A 17,197-nucleotide genomic window follows, 5' to 3' on the forward strand; every position below is an offset into this window, starting at 1 on the left:
TAAAAACAAGAATAATTTGTTCCACATTGACTTCAACGGGGCGCAATACCGAATGCGGCCAGAGGTGGGGGGGCGGGGGCGCTAGAGAGCCGAAAACGCCCGAGGACACTTCAGCTCATTTCCTGCACCCCCGTACCTCAGGCCAAATAAGGTACTGCAGGCCAATGTTCAGGTTTTCTCAGGTCCTGCGTCCCCGTACCTCAGGCCAAATGAGGCTCATTTAGCTTGAATGCTGCTAGTCTTGCGAGTCAACACTCGCAAACCGAGTCAGAATTGGAAAAAAAAAGTTGCTCACAAATCAAAATTCTGTCAAACCAAGTAACTCTTAAACCAAGGTTCCACTGTACCTCTAAACGTCCTAATGTGTATGACCTCATAACATTGAGCTGCATACAGGCAGAACACAAATCTCCTGTAGAAGCAGCATTTTTTAAACCCAGTGTGGATGGACCCTAAAAGATATTTTTATGTTCTATAATTTAACCTGAACTTGATTGCACAGTTAAACCATCATGCACATGGTCAGTATTGGTCTCCATACATGAATAGGGTAATGTTTCTAGTAAAATAAAAAGTAAACTCCATATCATGTGTAAGATCTGGATTCCATCCTGCTTGTATAGACTATGGAATCCTCTTTGATATTGGAGCAGCCACAGGTGGGTGACATTTGTGCCCCTAGCAGTGAAGGACACTGTGATGTAAATTAGGTAAACTGAGAAGTCTTCATTGATCTCAGGCGTTGGATAATGTGTCTTTATACCATAGACAGGTATGAAGATAAATGGTTGTCCTTTCCCCTATTTTTAACTAGTCGATCGGCAGCTCTCCAGACAGGGGGGTATACGCTTATTGTTTATCAGCCTAGCCCCCCGGGATGCCCACACTGGACCACCAGGGAAGCCACCAGGGAAGGGGGCAACGTGGATGGCCAGGTATGTACCACATGGCCATCCACATGTTAATTTTTTTTGCAATAGATGCCAATCTGTGCCCACAAATGGGCACTGACTGGCAACATGGGCACAACATAGGAAACATTTAAAAAGTGATGCCCAGCAATGCCACCATCAGTGCCACCCCTCAGTGTCCATCAGTGCCACCTCTCAGTGACCATCCATGCCCATCAGTGCCACCCATAAGTAACCATCAGTGCCACCCATAAGTACCCATGAGTGCCACCCATAAGTACACATCTGTGCCGCCTATGAGTGCCCATCAGTGCCGCATACCAGCGCCGCCTATCAGTGCCACCTTATTGGTGCCCATCAGTGCCGCCTTATCAGTGCCCATCAGTGCAGCCATATCAGTGCCCGTAATTGAAGAAGAAAATTTACTTATTTACAAAAAAATTAACAGAAAAAAATAAACTTTTTTTTTTTTTTTTAATTCGGTCTTTTTTTAGGTGTTGCGCAAAAAATAAAAATCGCAAAGGTGATCAAATACCACCAAAAGAAAGCTCTATTTGTGGGAACAAAATGATAAAAAAAATTGTTTGTGTACAGTGTAGCATGACCGCACAATTGTCATTCAAATTGCGACAGAGCTGAAAATTGGCTTGGGCAGGAAGGTGCGTAAGTGTCTGGTATGGAAGTGGTTAAATGAAAAACCTTTATGCCCAAAACGTTATCTATAATTTGTTAAAGCAATTAAATCTGCTAGAACTTCTAACACTTACACTCCCCTCCCCCCAGACTGTCAATACTGCTATTTAAATCTGCTCCCTATGCTCATTTATCCAGAGTGGTGTAAAATACAGGAGGTGTGCTACTGGCCAGATCAATAAACAGAGAGCAAAAAGCCTAAAATAACCTAATAACATGTAACCATCAGTGAGCTACAATATATTTTATTTTTGGTTTTGGGTTTATTACCGCTTTAACAGATCAAGCTGTCCAGCAAAAGTGGCAGTTTGGACAGGAGTGCTTCCAGTAATCGCCTCATTTTAATTTCTGTAAAGCCTTTATACCTTAGGAGAAAAAAAATGTTGAGTTCAAATTTGTTAGTCAAGTTCAACAAAATTTACCACTGCATCTAAATCTACACTATCCCCGGACTGACAGTGCTGCTATTCAAAGTGTCGCCATTGCTTGCAGGGTTGCCAACCTCCCGCAGCTTTTTTTACTGACAAAACATGGAAAATGTACTGGCGGAACACATTTTTTACTGGTAACCTTAAAAATGACAGAACTCCTATTGAAAACTTACACAGCGAATATTTGAACAGCATAAACATGATATAGAAACACTGGCAATACCTATCACAATGTCATTTGCTTGATTTACATTTAAAGTGGTAGTAAACTCTGTGCTACCCCTTTCACTTACAGGTAAGCCTATAATAAGGCCTACCTGTAAGTATAAAGAATATCAGTGGCGCATTGCGAGGGGAATATCTCCTAAACCAGGGATATGCAATTAGCGGACCTCCAGCTGTTGCAGAACTACAAGTCCCATGAGGCATAGCAAGACTCTGACAGCCACAAGCATGAGACCTAGAGGCAGAGGCATGATGGGACTTGTAGTTTTGCAACAGCTGGAGGTCCGCTAATTGCATATCCCTGTCCTAAACCGTACAGGTTTAGGAGATATTCCCCTCGCAATGCGCCGCTGACTGCAGCGACGCATGCGCAGCTGACTGCAGCAGCGCATGCGCAGCAGGGATCTTTGGCTAAAGGCCCGGCAGCCACCGGACCTTGCCGGACAGAAGTCTCCGCCCCAATCACAGCGCTGGAGCGACGATACCCGGAAGACACAACAAGGCAAGATGACATCTGCCTCGACGTGGACCAGGTAAGTTCAGGTATGAAAAAAAAAAAACAGCAGCGGCTTTACTATCGCTTTAAAAATTCAACACTGCATGAAATTATCAGCCCCTGATATTTACTGGCAGTTGTAAAAAAAAACAACACAGATTTTTACAAACTGTCAGTAAATTTACTGGCGGTTGGCAACCCTGATTGCTTCTACATATATAGAGACAGTTTAGAAATGTAGCTGCCAAAACCTTGACCAAAGAACAGTAGTTAAATGGTTAGTAAAGTTTTTATTTATTTTTTAACTAACAAACATGTTATACTTACCTCCACTGTGCAGTTTGTTTTGCGCAGAGTAGCCCCGATCCTCGTCTTCCTGTGTCCCTCGGTGGCTGTCTCAGCTCCTCCCCGCAAGAGCTAACCCCCTTTTGGGAAGCGCTCTCCCAAGTGGGTTATCTTGCGGGCGCAGTGGTAATTGTACTCGCGCAAATGCTCCCGATGCCTGACCCGATACTTTTTTTTTTCGAGAGGGGGCGAGGAGTGGAGCAGAGCAGTCCTCTTATGGAAGAGAGCTGCTGCCGCCTAGTCCCCTAAGACAAAGCCAAGTCCCCCCCCCGCCGCTGCCGACATCTAGTTAATTTGCGCTGGGGGAATACAACAGCTTTCATTTGAATAGCTGTGTGTTCCCCGCCGCGCCTCATGTATAGACACTCCCCCTTGCCCAGAAACTTTGACAGACAGATCACCCGTCCCAGGATTGGACGGGTGATCTGTCTATCAAAGTGCCCGGGCAAGGGGGAGTGTCTATACATGACGAGGCGCGGCGGGGAACACACAGCTATTCAAATGAAAGCTGTTGTGTTCCCCCAGCGCAAATTAACAAGATGTCGGCAGCGGCGGGGGGGGAGGGGGGACTTGGCTTTGTCTTAGAGGACACAAGGCTGCACGAGAGACATGGCTGCACGAGGGACATGGCTGCACGAGGGACAAGGCTGCACGAGGGACAAGGCTGCACGAGGGACAAGGCTGAATTTAGGGACAAGGCTGCATTTGGGGACACAAGGCTGCATTTAAAAAAAAGTATCGGTAATCGGTATCGGCGAGTACATGAAAAAAAGTATCGGTACTTGTACTCGGTCCTAAAAAAGTGGTATCGGGACAACCCTAGCTATAACCCTCCCTTGAAAAAAGTGTGCTTAAAGTAGTACTATAGGCAACACATTTCTGATAATTCTATGGAAAGGACTAAGATGATATAACTAACAGTGTAGTGCAAGCCGGCGGAGACTCTTTCTGTTCTGCCCCCCTTCAAAGTGCTGCCCTAGGCCTGGGCCTTGTTGGACTAGGCCAGGATAAAGCATTGTGTACACCGAAAGAGTAAGGCTCAAGCCCTGTACACACGACTGGGATTCCCGGCGGTAAAAAGTCCACCGGGAATCCCGGGGGAAAACCGAGAACCTGCTTGGTAACTTTCCCCCTGTACACACCAGAGGTTTTCCCGTCGGGAAAACTGCGGTAAGAGCTTTGCCTGGAAATCCCGGCCGTGTGTTTGCTCCACCGCAGTGTTTCCCATAGGGAAACTGCCGAGAAGAAGACCGCCGAGAATCGCGGCAGGAAAAAAGAGAACTTTGTTCTAATTTTTCCTGCCAGGATTCCGGGCGGTTTTCCTGTCGGGCCAAAAGCTGTCATGGCAGTTTTCCTGACGGGAAAACTGGTTGTGTGTACGAGGCATCACAGATTTTCCTAGAAGTTTACACTAAGATACAAGTCAGACTTTTGGCATCCCCTGCAACAAAAATGCAATTTTTGTGAGATACCCCCGAATAGGAAATCATGTCTAAAGGAATGCATACCCTGAAATTTTCCTCATTTGAGTCCTGCAAGTGCAGCAGCTGGTTGATAATTATGAAACCACTCCCATTAGATTCACTCAGAACATGGACCTAAACATGTTTTACTTTAATGCACCCCTTGCATTAAGGTAAGAAATGTTTTAGTATGTGTTTCTCTCCCTCACCTCCCTTCTACTTTCCTAAACCTGATCATACCTGTGCCTGTTTGTAGTGGTTCACAGGTTCTGCTGAGAGCATGATGGAACTTGTAGTTTCGCAACAGCTGGAGGGCCGCCAGTTAGAGACCCCTGCTTTACAGGCTCCTGCAACAATAAAATAATAAATTCACATTTTTTTTCCTGCAAAAAAAAGTGAATTTTTAATTTTTTGGGCAAAAGGTAAACTTATCTTTTAATAGAACCCTGGATAGCAGAAACAAATCAGACAGGGGTTCTACCCCTTTTCTAATCCAGGGCCCGACAAATCCCGGTCGCCATGGCGACTAGAAATAGTGTCCTGGCAAGTGGCTTGGAAGGTGGGCAAAAAAAAATAAAAACATTTTTTTTGTGAGCTGGCGCCATCTGGTGGTGAGCCGTTGGTATTACAAGTTATTACCACCAGATGTGAGCTGGCGCCATCTGGTGGTGGCCGTTGGTATTACAAGTTAAACATTACAAGTTAAACTTACAAGTTAAACATTACAAGTTAAAATTCATTTAAAAAAAAAAAAAAATCCTCCCGCTTAGTACATGTACAATAATGTACTCACCCGTCCCAGGAATCTAGGCGCCAGCATTCTTAATTCATCAGAATACGTTTAAGGCTATTATTTTTTTTTTTGATGCTGTACATACCTTTGTACAGCATATTCACCCGTGGCATCCGGGTTGCGAGTCCCGCGGGAGTGGGCGTTCCTAACATGTCTGTGATTGACGTTTTGACCAAAAACGAGCTCCCCCCCGTCGCGTAAGCCACGTCACGGTTGGCGAAAGGAGCCGAACGGCGAGTCGGCGCTATACTGCGCATGCGCATCGCCGTTCGGCTCCTTTCGCCAATCGTGACGCGGCTTACGCGACAGGGGGGAGCTCGTTTTTGGTCAAAACGTCAATCACAGACATGTTAGGAACGCCCACTCCCGCGGGACTCGCAACCCGGATGCCACGGGTGAATATGCTGTACAAAGGTATGTACAGCATCAAAAAAATAATAATAGCCTTTATCGTATTGTAATGTGGGGGGCCAGTGTAATAAGAAAAAGTAGTTTTTAGGGTGAACCACCCCTTTAAGTCGGAAGTTGCCTGTTATTGCACATAGAACACATTCAATACTGTAGATTACCAATCCACCTTTAAACATAGGCAATACACAGCCCAATAATTTTGCATCCTGTACGTTTATAATATCTAACATCCACATTGCATTTGTATAGTATATAAACAACAGTCACACACCCTGCATAATAACCCATTTCACCATGTCCTAAATACATTTTAGTGCACACAAATACAATAAGTCCACACTGACAAAATGTAAAAAAACTAAAAACTCATCAATTTAGAGTTAATCATAAATGGTGGCATTAAAATGATTCCTCTTACTACGACCTGCATCATCCTAAACGTATAAAAGTGATTGAGCAGCTTTATAACAGCCCATTTCTCTTCTATAGTGCAGAGTGCAGCTAAAATAAACAAACTCATAGCTGCTAATAAACAACCACGAGTTTGTTACCATCACAGCCTCAGCTAAAATTGGTGAAGCTCAGTTATTAGCAGTTGGTTGTAAAGAATCAACTACAATCCTCAAAATAATGTTCATGTTTTCAGGATTTCTTCTGTTTTCTGTGGTCATTGTATCAGATTTATTGATTTGGCCATTTTCACAGGAATCAATCAGAGGAAATATCTCCGGTCCCCTGTAGGGGTTTCCAGAGAACTAAAGTTGAGAAGAACTGCCTTATATTGATAATCACCTACAGTGCCACACAATCAAAGTGTAACAATTAATCACAAAGTGTAACAATTAGGCACATATCTATATAAAATGCAAAAATCAACATAAATATAAATACATCAATCCTACAGTGCAGTATGACATCACAATAAAAATAAAGTACATACCGTATGTATAAAAGTGCACAAAGTGACAATAAAGTGGGAAAAAAAGTCCTGTATTGTCCAAAAATCATATGTATTATAATTCCTCCACTAACTACTAGATTGTTTCCCGACTTTTCTCAGTGTGAATTAGCACCAGCCACCACCTCATGAAATGAACACTCACCATAAAATGTGCTACAAAACGTGTAGCAAGCTTAGCGTGCCATCTAGGGTAGCCTATGCATCCATCCATAGTGCTCTTCTCTCCAATTCTCAGCACCAATCCAAGCTGCAGCAAATAAAGCTCAGACCGGTACCAGCAAGGAAAGTAATAGTGTAGTATTTATTAGACATGTGCACACTGAAATATTTTGTTTTCGGACGAAAATTGTATTTATTTACTTACTCCTGAAATTAGTTTTTATTCACTTTGTTTTTCGTTAGAAATTGCATTCGTCCGAAAATCTGAATTAATTAGGGTTGAATCTGTCATTGAAGGCTTATAGTGTCTGTCGAATGTTTAAAGAAGATTAGACGGAGCAGCGAAACTGTACTGCGCCGCAATCGTACATTTCCGGTCGAATGTTCCGTCTACAAGCTATAGTAGAATTCTAATGTTGTATGACTAGTAATAATTATATTTATTATTATTACTAGTCAACCAACATTAGAATTCTTCTATAGCATATGGGCGGATGCATTTGAGCGGAAATGTACGATTGCAGCGTCGTACAGTTTAGCTGCTCCATCGAATCTTCTTAGAACTTTCGACAGACACCATAAGCCTTCAATGACAGATTTGACGTTTGTATGTTTTTCGATGCTTTGTCGAATCTTCGTCGTTCATGTTGAATTGTCAAGTTAGTTTTAGCTATTTTACTGCTCCTCCTCTTTGGTTACAATCAGCCAATAACACCTTTAAAAACATCCTTCAGCCCTGGTTTACACTGGTGCGATTTGACGGCACATGCACTGTTCTAATCTGTGCGACGTCGCATCTGCTGCACTGCACCGATTTCAAAAAGTTTCTGTACTACTTTTTGCGATTTACATTGACATCTGTGCAGAAACTGCACAGATGTCTCTGTAATCGTGGCCTAAATCGGGACTGAACTCGCATGGCTTCACTCCCGCAGCCTAGTGTGAACCTGGGCTCATTGTTTTTTTTTTAAATCAGTATCTTGCTTGAATCATACTTTCCAGAGTGTTTTAGAAAGTCGTCTTTTTACCCTCCGTAGTCCTAAAACTTCAGGCTGAAGATGGACTTCATTATTCATACTCAGCATAGCTTGTGGAAGCCGCTTTAGATGAATTCTATTCAGCCCTAATTATAATGTCTGTATGTTCTTTGAAGCTCGGTTCTCAGAATTTTTGTGCAGCTCTGTGTGGCTGGAAATCATAGCCTGTAATTCTAGTCCTGACTGGTGAGACTTGAAAAAACAAACCCTAAAAGAACATTGCTTCCTTTATTATGATTGATGCTATGTATTTTTAGCATGTACAAATTTTGAGCTATTATTGTACCATGTAGCTGAAAGATATTTTTGTTGTAGCTTTTACACTTTTGGTCATTTTGTATTTTTATTGTTGATAAATGCTGCCTCTAGTGGTCATCTGTATATCAGGGAATGTGATTTGTATGCTTTGCATAATGACTGCTGAGATAGGTTCAGTTAGCTTTATGCTCTTCATATTGTTTCCAATTATGGAGCTTTCCATCAGCTTTAATCACCACAGTCTGACACTCACCTAATTGTTTTTCAATTTACCACCTTACCCCAGGCTGGTTCAGATATTTCTTTCTTTTCATGTAAAACTCAGAATTTGTAATTAATTTTTTGATAGAAACTTGGAACCCCCAAACATTATATATTTTTCGAAAGCAAAGACCGTGGAAAATAATGTGAAAAAAAAAATCTGTGCGGTCAACTTAAATTACCCACACACATTTACATAAGCTAGAGAATTGGAGCTATAACTCTGATAAAGTGGATACACAACACCCCAATATAATATTTTGTTGCACTTCACTTATAATTAGGGCTGTTACTGATTAAAATTTTCGCGTTCGATTAATCAATTTTTTTTTAATCGACTAATTTAAATTATAACGCACATGCATTTTTTGGATCACCACCATATATAGTCCCCACTGTAATATCCACAGACATCTGCCCACTGTAATACCCACAGACATCTCCCCCACTGTAATATCCACAGACATCTCCCCCACTGTAATATCCACAGACATCTCCCCCACTGTAATATCCACAGACATCTCCCCCACTGTAATATCCACAGACATCTACCCCACTGTAATATCCACAGACATCTCCCCCACTGTAATATCCACAGACATCTCCCCCACTGTAATATCCGCAGACATCTCCCCCACTGTAATATCCGCAGACATCTCCCCCACTGTAATATCCACAGACATCTCCCCCACTGTAATATCCGCAGACATCTCCCCCACTGTAATATCCACAGACATCTCCCCACTGTAATATCCACAGACATCTCCCCCACTGTAATATCCACAGACATCTCCCCCACTGTAATATCCACAGACCTCTCCCCCACTGTAATATCCACAGACATCTCCCCCACTGTAATATCCACAGACATCTCCCCCACTGTATTATCCACAGACATCTCCCCCACTGTAATATCCACAGACATCTCCCCCACTGTAATATCCACAGACATCTCCCCCACTGTAATATCCACAGACATCTCCCCCACTGTAATATCCACAGACATCTCCCCCACTGTAATATCCACAGACATCTCCCCACTGTAATATCCACAGACATCTCCCCCACTGTAATATCCACAGACATCTCCCCACTGTAATATCCACAGACATCTCCCCACTGTAATATCCACAGACATCTCCCCACTGTAATATCCACAGACATCTCCCCCACTGTAATCCACAGACATCTCCCCACTGTAATATCCACAGACATCTTTTGATGTTTTTAGATGACCCTCTCAGGCAGACTGCAAATTCGACCCTGAAACGGAGCCAAAGATGCACAGCACTCTTGTGCAAGCCGCTCTGCAGCGGAGATGTGTGAACTAGCTCCAAAGAGTCATAATCGGTCATAATCTGCTGTCAGGTGTGAATCCAGCCTTAATAAATGGCTCTTAGCCAAAGTCTAAGTGAGAAGCCATAATTATGGTTTTGCTGAAAAAGGGTAAAAATCCCTCTCCCGGCATATTCCTACAGGCTAATTTGTTTCTTGAACTCCAATTTTAAAATACTGGTAAAAAAAACTGGCTCTGAAACTGGTTAAGATTATTTCTAAAGATAAAGGTGCATCAACTGGACAGGTATGGGACTAAAAGTGCACTTCCGGCGCCAGTGGACAATAAATTGTCTGATCCCAAGTGTGGAAAAAGAAGTGAAGGAAAGGTGTTGGATTTATCAATAGTAACTAAAATTGATAAAAAGATCCAAAGAGCTGCTATTTTAAAATGGGTAAAAAACCCAATAAAGCTATAAAAACAAAGTATCAAAATAAATATGGAACCGTGGTTCAAATGATAAAACAGCGCTAAGAAGTGTATAGCCCCAGGTAGGAGCTTTGAATATGAAAACAAAGGTGGTGTGCTAGGTGATCAATAAGCAAGGCGTGAGTGCACCCTGTACCCTATTTAAAGATTCACCAGACTAATAATAAAATTCCCAAATGGGATGCAGGCTTACCACAGCCTGTAAGAGGACTGGCTTGTAAAAGTCAATCCTCTCAGGCACAGCCTCCTTATGTTTTCAGAATCTGCCACAGGTCATTCCAATGGGGGCACATATAGGCAAAAGAGAATACTCAATAGTGAAGTAAGACCAAAAAAATATCCCACACAATGCCAGGAAAACAAAGCCCCCTTAAGTAAATGCCCGTACAGAAAAACCAAAGTAAATGAACAAGTAATCAAGCCTGTAATGTTCTGCTGTCACCGCCGTCCACGAGCACCAGGGGCCGCACGAGTGTTTGTATCGCTGGTAGCGCTGGTAACCAATGGTCAGCTTGTGGAGCGCAGAAAGACTTCCTGTGTTGCGCCGATGTAGCCACGCCCTGACGCGTTTCGTCACTTCCGACTTCGACTGAGGGCGTGGCTACACAGCGCTGTCACTCTCCCTTTATTCCCCGACATCCACAGCTATTGGATGGGAGGCCTCCGCCCTCCGGTTTCGATTGGTGCACAACGAACCGGGAGGAGGGGCGGACGCCAACTGTGTTGTACAGGGTCAGCAGGGAAACGTAGACTATTACTGCACGTTTTTTAATTGAGTACTATGTCTCCATAAAATAAAGTTTAGGATGCGCCAGCCGTAGTACAGCCTGTGGAATCATTGGTAAATGACTCCTGCATTCAAAAATGTAAAATTAAAAACGTAGAAACGTATTATGTATAATGACATTGAGCTAGTGCATGTGGGGTAACGGCCAATCAGGAGAACCCTGGGCGGGAGTTATGCAAATGGATCTACTGGCTGCGTTACAGGAATTTAGAAATCTCACTGCCATCAGCCAATCTGTAAGCACTAGGGCGGGTAAGATGGCTGTACATAATTGCAGACCAGAGTGAACAGTATTGCTAACGTCTCAGACTTTATGCTGCAGGTATAAGACTGTGCAGTTGAAAAAGCTAGCCAAAAAATAAACCAGATATTAGTGTCTATGATGCATATGGGTAGTGATACTGTAAATACAGGTTGAATACATAAAACCCCCGTATGTTTGGTAATCATTTGTATAAGACACATGCACAAAAAAGTGCAAATGTGGTAGTAGGTGCAGTATAGCTGAGGGAACGATATTAGCTATGTGTTCTCTTTACTTGTGGACCCCATATATATTGTGCTGGCTATATCGCACTAAGAAAGCGTGGGGGCATAGCTTGAGAGACATGTATATACTGAAGTGGCCCGTATAGTCAAACAAAAAGGTAACTAGATAAAAATCAGAATTACATAAATAAGTATTCTGTGTGAAAGAGTGATTCCAAATATGGATAAAATAAATAAATAAATAAATATAAATACACTGAATGTGGGAGGAAAGAAGAGTGTTGATGCACCCGGCATCATAATGAGGGTGCACTGCAACAAAGGACAAGAGGCTGCCAGCGATTGGAAAGAGGAGGGTCAACGGACAAATTAATCACTAGCTGGCACTTATTTTTCAAAAACCAGCACGGATAAAAGGACTGTGATGATAAATAGATAAATATTGATAAATAAATATCAAAAAATATATATCAATAAAAAAGAGGATATCAATAAATGTTAGAAAAATATTAAAAAAATATATATATATATATTGATAAAATAATGGTAAAAAAAGTATGATAAAAAGTTATTATTAATAATATATCAATAAAAATCACTAATAAAGATATATTAGTAAAAGGGTTCGGGGTCTACGTCAGAATATCCAGAAAGGAAATCATGTGGAACGTCATGGAAGATTAGGAATCACTAATAAAACAATTTATATCGAGTTCTACATTCAAGCCTTTAGGCAAGAGCGTATCAGCAATATAGATCCACTCAGTCTCGCGCTTTGAGAGTTCTCTCACCAAATTAGAGCCTCTCCATGCCGGTTTGATATGGTCAATACCCCAAAATTTCAGGCCGGCTGGATCTTGGTTGTGATGTTGCAAAAAATGGAGCGACACACTGTGGTCTCTGTATCCCAGCTTAATATTTGCAACATGTTCGGCAATTCTCACTCTTAGGGCTCGTTTAGTTCTCCCAATGTACATCAACTTGCATGGGCATTCCAACATGTAGACCACATGGGTGGTGTTGCAGGTAATAAACTCTTTAACATTGAAAGTGATTCCGTTTGATGTGGATGTAAATGTTTCTATAGGGCCTCTAGATCTGTCAGCCTCCCTGCAAGGAAGACATTTTCTGCATGGGAAAAAAACAGTCCTTATCCCAAAAAGATGGGGGTTTCCTTGGGGCATCGAGTACTTTCTTTATAATTTTGTCTCCGATGCTGACTGCCTTTCTATAGATGAACCCGGGATTAGTGGGTAATACTGTGTTTAAAACTTTATCCAAAAACAGGACATGCCAATGGGTTTTAAAAATTCTCTCAACTTCTTTGTACTGGCTGTGGAACCCAGAAATAAAGCTCCACTCATGCACATTGATAGTGGTTTTGGGCCTAGTTGTGAGAAGGCAGTTTGCTCTTGGTATCAGGGATAGATCGTTGATGACTTTGTCTAACTGAGCGTCTTTATAGCCCTTTTCAACAAATTTTCCTTTAAGGACCTTGGCCTGTGAGATAAAGTCGTTGTCATCAGTGCAATTGCGTTTCACCCTCATTAGTTGTCCTTTGGGTATATTTCTAAGCCACATGGGATGATGCCCACTCTGTGTTGGGAGGTAGCTATTCGCATCAGTTGGCTTAAAATATACTTTAGTACCCAATTTATTACCATTCCTGAAAATGTTCAAGTCCAAAAAGTGTATACTCTGTAGATTGTATTCACTAGTTAAAACTATATTGCAGGTATTGGTGTTAAGATCATTTAAAAACTTTTCCAACGTTAAAAGAGAGCCCACCCATATAAAAAATAAATCATCAATATATCTTCGGTAAAACAATAACTCCTTGGGTCTGGCATTAAAAATGGTCTTATCTTCCCATTCTGCCATGAACAGGTTGGCTATACTGGGGGCAAATTTAGCCCCCATGGCAACGCCGTTCTTCTGGGAGTAAAAACAACCATCATACCAGAAATAGTTATGACTTAGGCAGAAATCTAGACAGTTACGCAAAAATACTTTTAGGGTATGTGAGATATCATCCCTTACACAAAGTGCCCAATTAAGGGCTAAAAGTGCGTCATCGTGTTGTATCACTGTGTATAACGAGGACACATCTGCTGTTACTAAGAACACATCTTTTTGATCAGCAAGGTCTATTTCATCCAATTGAATGAGGAGGTCCTTTGTATCCTTCAAATAGGCTTTAGTGACCGTGACGCTTTTTTGCAAATAGTGATCAAGGAATTGGCCAAGTCGTGATGTCACAGAGCCAATTCCATTTACTATCGGTCTCCCAGGTGGATTTTCTAGGTCTTTGTGTATCTTCGGTAGCGTATAAATGGTTGGTATCCTGCTGGAACTGGGAACTAGATATTTTCTTTCTTTAGTCGAGATGGCATGTGAATGGTAGCCCGCCTGTATCAGGATTTGTAAGTTTCTTTCGTATTGTGTTGTCGGATCACTCTTTAATTTTGTGTAGGTGTCTGTATCAGACAGCATCCCCATCATTTGGTTGTGATAAAATTGTTTGGATAAAATCACTATACCCCCACCTTTATCAGCTGGCCTGATAATAATATCATTCTTCTTTTCCAATAGCTCGATTCCGTCTCTAACATACCTCGGATTAACGTTCTTTTTAGGTTTTATGGGTTCCAAGTCCCGTAAAAGTAGTCCCTTAAAAACTTCCAATGGTTGATTAGACCCAAGGAGAGGGTTAAAGAGCGATTTGTTTCTTAAGCCGCTATCGGTTAGGGGTGCCGGTGTTCTGTTACTAATGTTCAGATTCCTATTAAGAAAGTACTTTTTAATATTTAGTTTCCTGATATACTTGTGAATATCGATAAACACGTTAAATTTGTTTATTGGTCGATTTAATCCACACTTCAGGCCTAGATTTAAAACATTGGTCTCTTTATCGGTTAAAACTGCATTAGTGAGGTTAAAAATCCCTCCTACTCGTGATCCCTCACTCTTCTTCTCTTGTTTCCTCTTGGTCCGTCTTCCTCCTCTGCAACCTCTTGTTCTCTTCTCCAAGCACCCGTTTGGGGTGCCCTTTCTCTGTCCAAATACGGGAGGTCCCTCCATTGGGGGTCCCTGTATGATGGTGGACCTTGTTGGGGATCCCTGTATTGGTAGTTCTGTGGAGGGTATGCCTGAGCTCTCCCCCTGTTCCCCCCTGTCCCTCTGCCCCTTTTCTGTCCCCCCCGGCCTCTCCCTAAAAAAGGCCGGGGTGACTGGTATCTCATTCTGTTTTCCTCTTCTTGTAAGGACTCGTATCTATTGTACACCGGTATTGGGTATTGTCCACTGGCAGTTGCTGCTTGGTGGTTATAGGTGTTTGGTCCTTGATTTCTTCCCCTACCCCTTATGTGATTCGGAACACTTGATCTCGCAGGGGTGGAATTATTGGGGGGTGCATAAGGAGGACCCAAATTCCGACTATTCACAGATTGGTGATAACCACTGGTGGTGGGTTGAGATCCATCAGTGGAAGTGGTTGGTTGGGTCTCCATAATATCGGCCTCATTCTCTATGGTTCCAGTATTATTTGTTTGCTGCCATAGGTAGATGGAATTGGTCCTAAAATCACCCAAATCCCGGTGAAATTTTTTAATTTTTGTCTTTTGTGTGTCTTTGTCAACCTTTTCAAGCCTTTTCTTGATCCGATTGTTGAAGTCAATGATTTGTTGTGAATCCTTGATGGGGTCAAGAAGAACTTGTAGTTCTTTAATTTTTGCCTCTAGTTTTGTCATTTTACGTTTCTTTCTTTTTAGTATGAGGTCTTGAAGTTTCAAACCTACCCCGTTAAAAAAATCCAACCATTCAGTGGTGGAGTCTCTGTCATCTAGACCGTCCTGAGGGACTACCTCCCACCTAAGACTTCTGATGATGATGTGTTCTTTCTGATATTGCTCTAGGGTGCAAATATCCCACCAAGTGCGTACTTGTTTCTCAAGTGTGTTGCCCAGGGTGGTAAGTGTGGTATTATAGTTAACTTGTGCAGTCGTGAGTTCATTCACCGTGAATATGGTGTTCACATCTAAGTTTCTATCACTCAGGAAGCGCAAAGCGTCCATGGCAGCCGTGGAAAAAAGATATATGCTTATAGAAACAAGAATATACGGAAATAATAAAGATAAAGGTGCATCAACTGGACAGGTATGGGACTAAAAGTGCACTTCCGGCGCCAGTGGACAATAAATTGTCTGATCCCAAGTGTGGAAAAAGAAGTGAAGGAAAGGTGTTGGATTTATCAATAGTAACTAAAATTGATAAAAAGATCCAAAGAGCTGCTATTTTAAAATGGGTAAAAAACCCAATAAAGCTATAAAAACAAAGTATCAAAATAAATATGGAACCGTGGTTCAAATGATAAAACAGCGCTAAGAAGTGTATAGCCCCAGGTAGGAGCTTTGAATATGAAAACAAAGGTGGTGTGCTAGGTGATCAATAAGCAAGGCGTGAGTGCACCCTGTACCCTATTTAAAGATTCACCAGACTAATAATAAAATTCCCAAATGGGATGCAGGCTTACCACAGCCTGTAAGAGGACTGGCTTGTAAAAGTCAATCCTCTCAGGCACAGCCTCCTTATGTTTTCAGAATCTGCCACAGGTCATTCCAATGGGGGCACATATAGGCAAAAGAGAATACTCAATAGTGAAGTAAGACCAAAAAAATATCCCACACAATGCCAGGAAAACAAAGCCCCCTTAAGTAAATGCCCGTACAGAAAAACCAAAGTAAATGAACAAGTAATCAAGCCTGTAATGTTCTGCTGTCACCGCCGTCCACGAGCACCAGGGGCCGCACGAGTGTTTGTATCGCTGGTAGCGCTGGTAACCAATGGTCAGCTTGTGGAGCGCAGAAAGACTTCCTGTGTTGCGCCGATGTAGCCACGCCCTGACGCGTTTCGTCACTTCCGACTTCGACTGAGGGCGTGGCTACACAGCGCTGTCACTCTCCCTTTATTCCCCGACATCCACAGCTATTGGATGGGAGGCCTCCGCCCTCCGGTTTCGATTGGTGCACAACGAACCGGGAGGAGGGGCGGACGCCAACTGTGTTGTACAGGGTCAGCAGGGAAACGTAGACTATTACTGCACGTTTTTTAATTGAGTACTATGTCTCCATAAAATAAAGTTTAGGATGCGCCAGCCGTAGTACAGCCTGTGGAATCATTGGTAAATGACTCCTGCATTCAAAAATGTAAAATTAAAAACGTAGAAACGTATTATGTATAATGACATTGAGCTAGTGCATGTGGGGTAACGGCCAATCAGGAGAACCCTGGGCGGGAGTTATGCAAATGGATCTACTGGCTGCGTTACAGGAATTTAGAAATCTCACTGCCATCAGCCAATCTGTAAGCACTAGGGCGGGTAAGATGGCTGTACATAATTGCAGACCAGAGTGAACAGTATTGCTAACGTCTCAGACTTTATGCTGCAGGTATAAGACTGTGCAGTTGAAAAAGCTAGCCAAAAAATAAACCAGATATTAGTGTCTATGATGCATATGGGTAGTGATACTGTAAATACAGGTTGAATACATAAAACCCCCGTATGTTTGGTAATCATTTGTATAAGACACATGCACAAAAAAGTGCAAATGTGGTAGTAGGTGCAGTATAGCTGAGGGAACGATATTAGCTATGTGTTCTCTTTACTTGTGGACCCCATATATATTGTGCTGGCTATATCGCACTAAGAAAGCG

General features: G+C 42.3%; 1 protein-coding gene across 3 annotated transcripts in view; it reads left to right on the top strand.

The window, feature by feature from the left end:
• Window positions 1–17,197, top strand: part of C6H7orf50 (chromosome 6 C7orf50 homolog) — a 430,899-nt gene that overhangs the window by 199,343 nt on the left and 214,359 nt on the right. The gene's annotated exons all lie outside the window — the stretch shown is intronic.

This window comes from Rana temporaria, chromosome 6, assembly GCF_905171775.1.
Source record: "Rana temporaria chromosome 6, aRanTem1.1, whole genome shotgun sequence".
Classification (NCBI taxonomy): domain Eukaryota; kingdom Metazoa; phylum Chordata; class Amphibia; order Anura; family Ranidae; genus Rana; species Rana temporaria.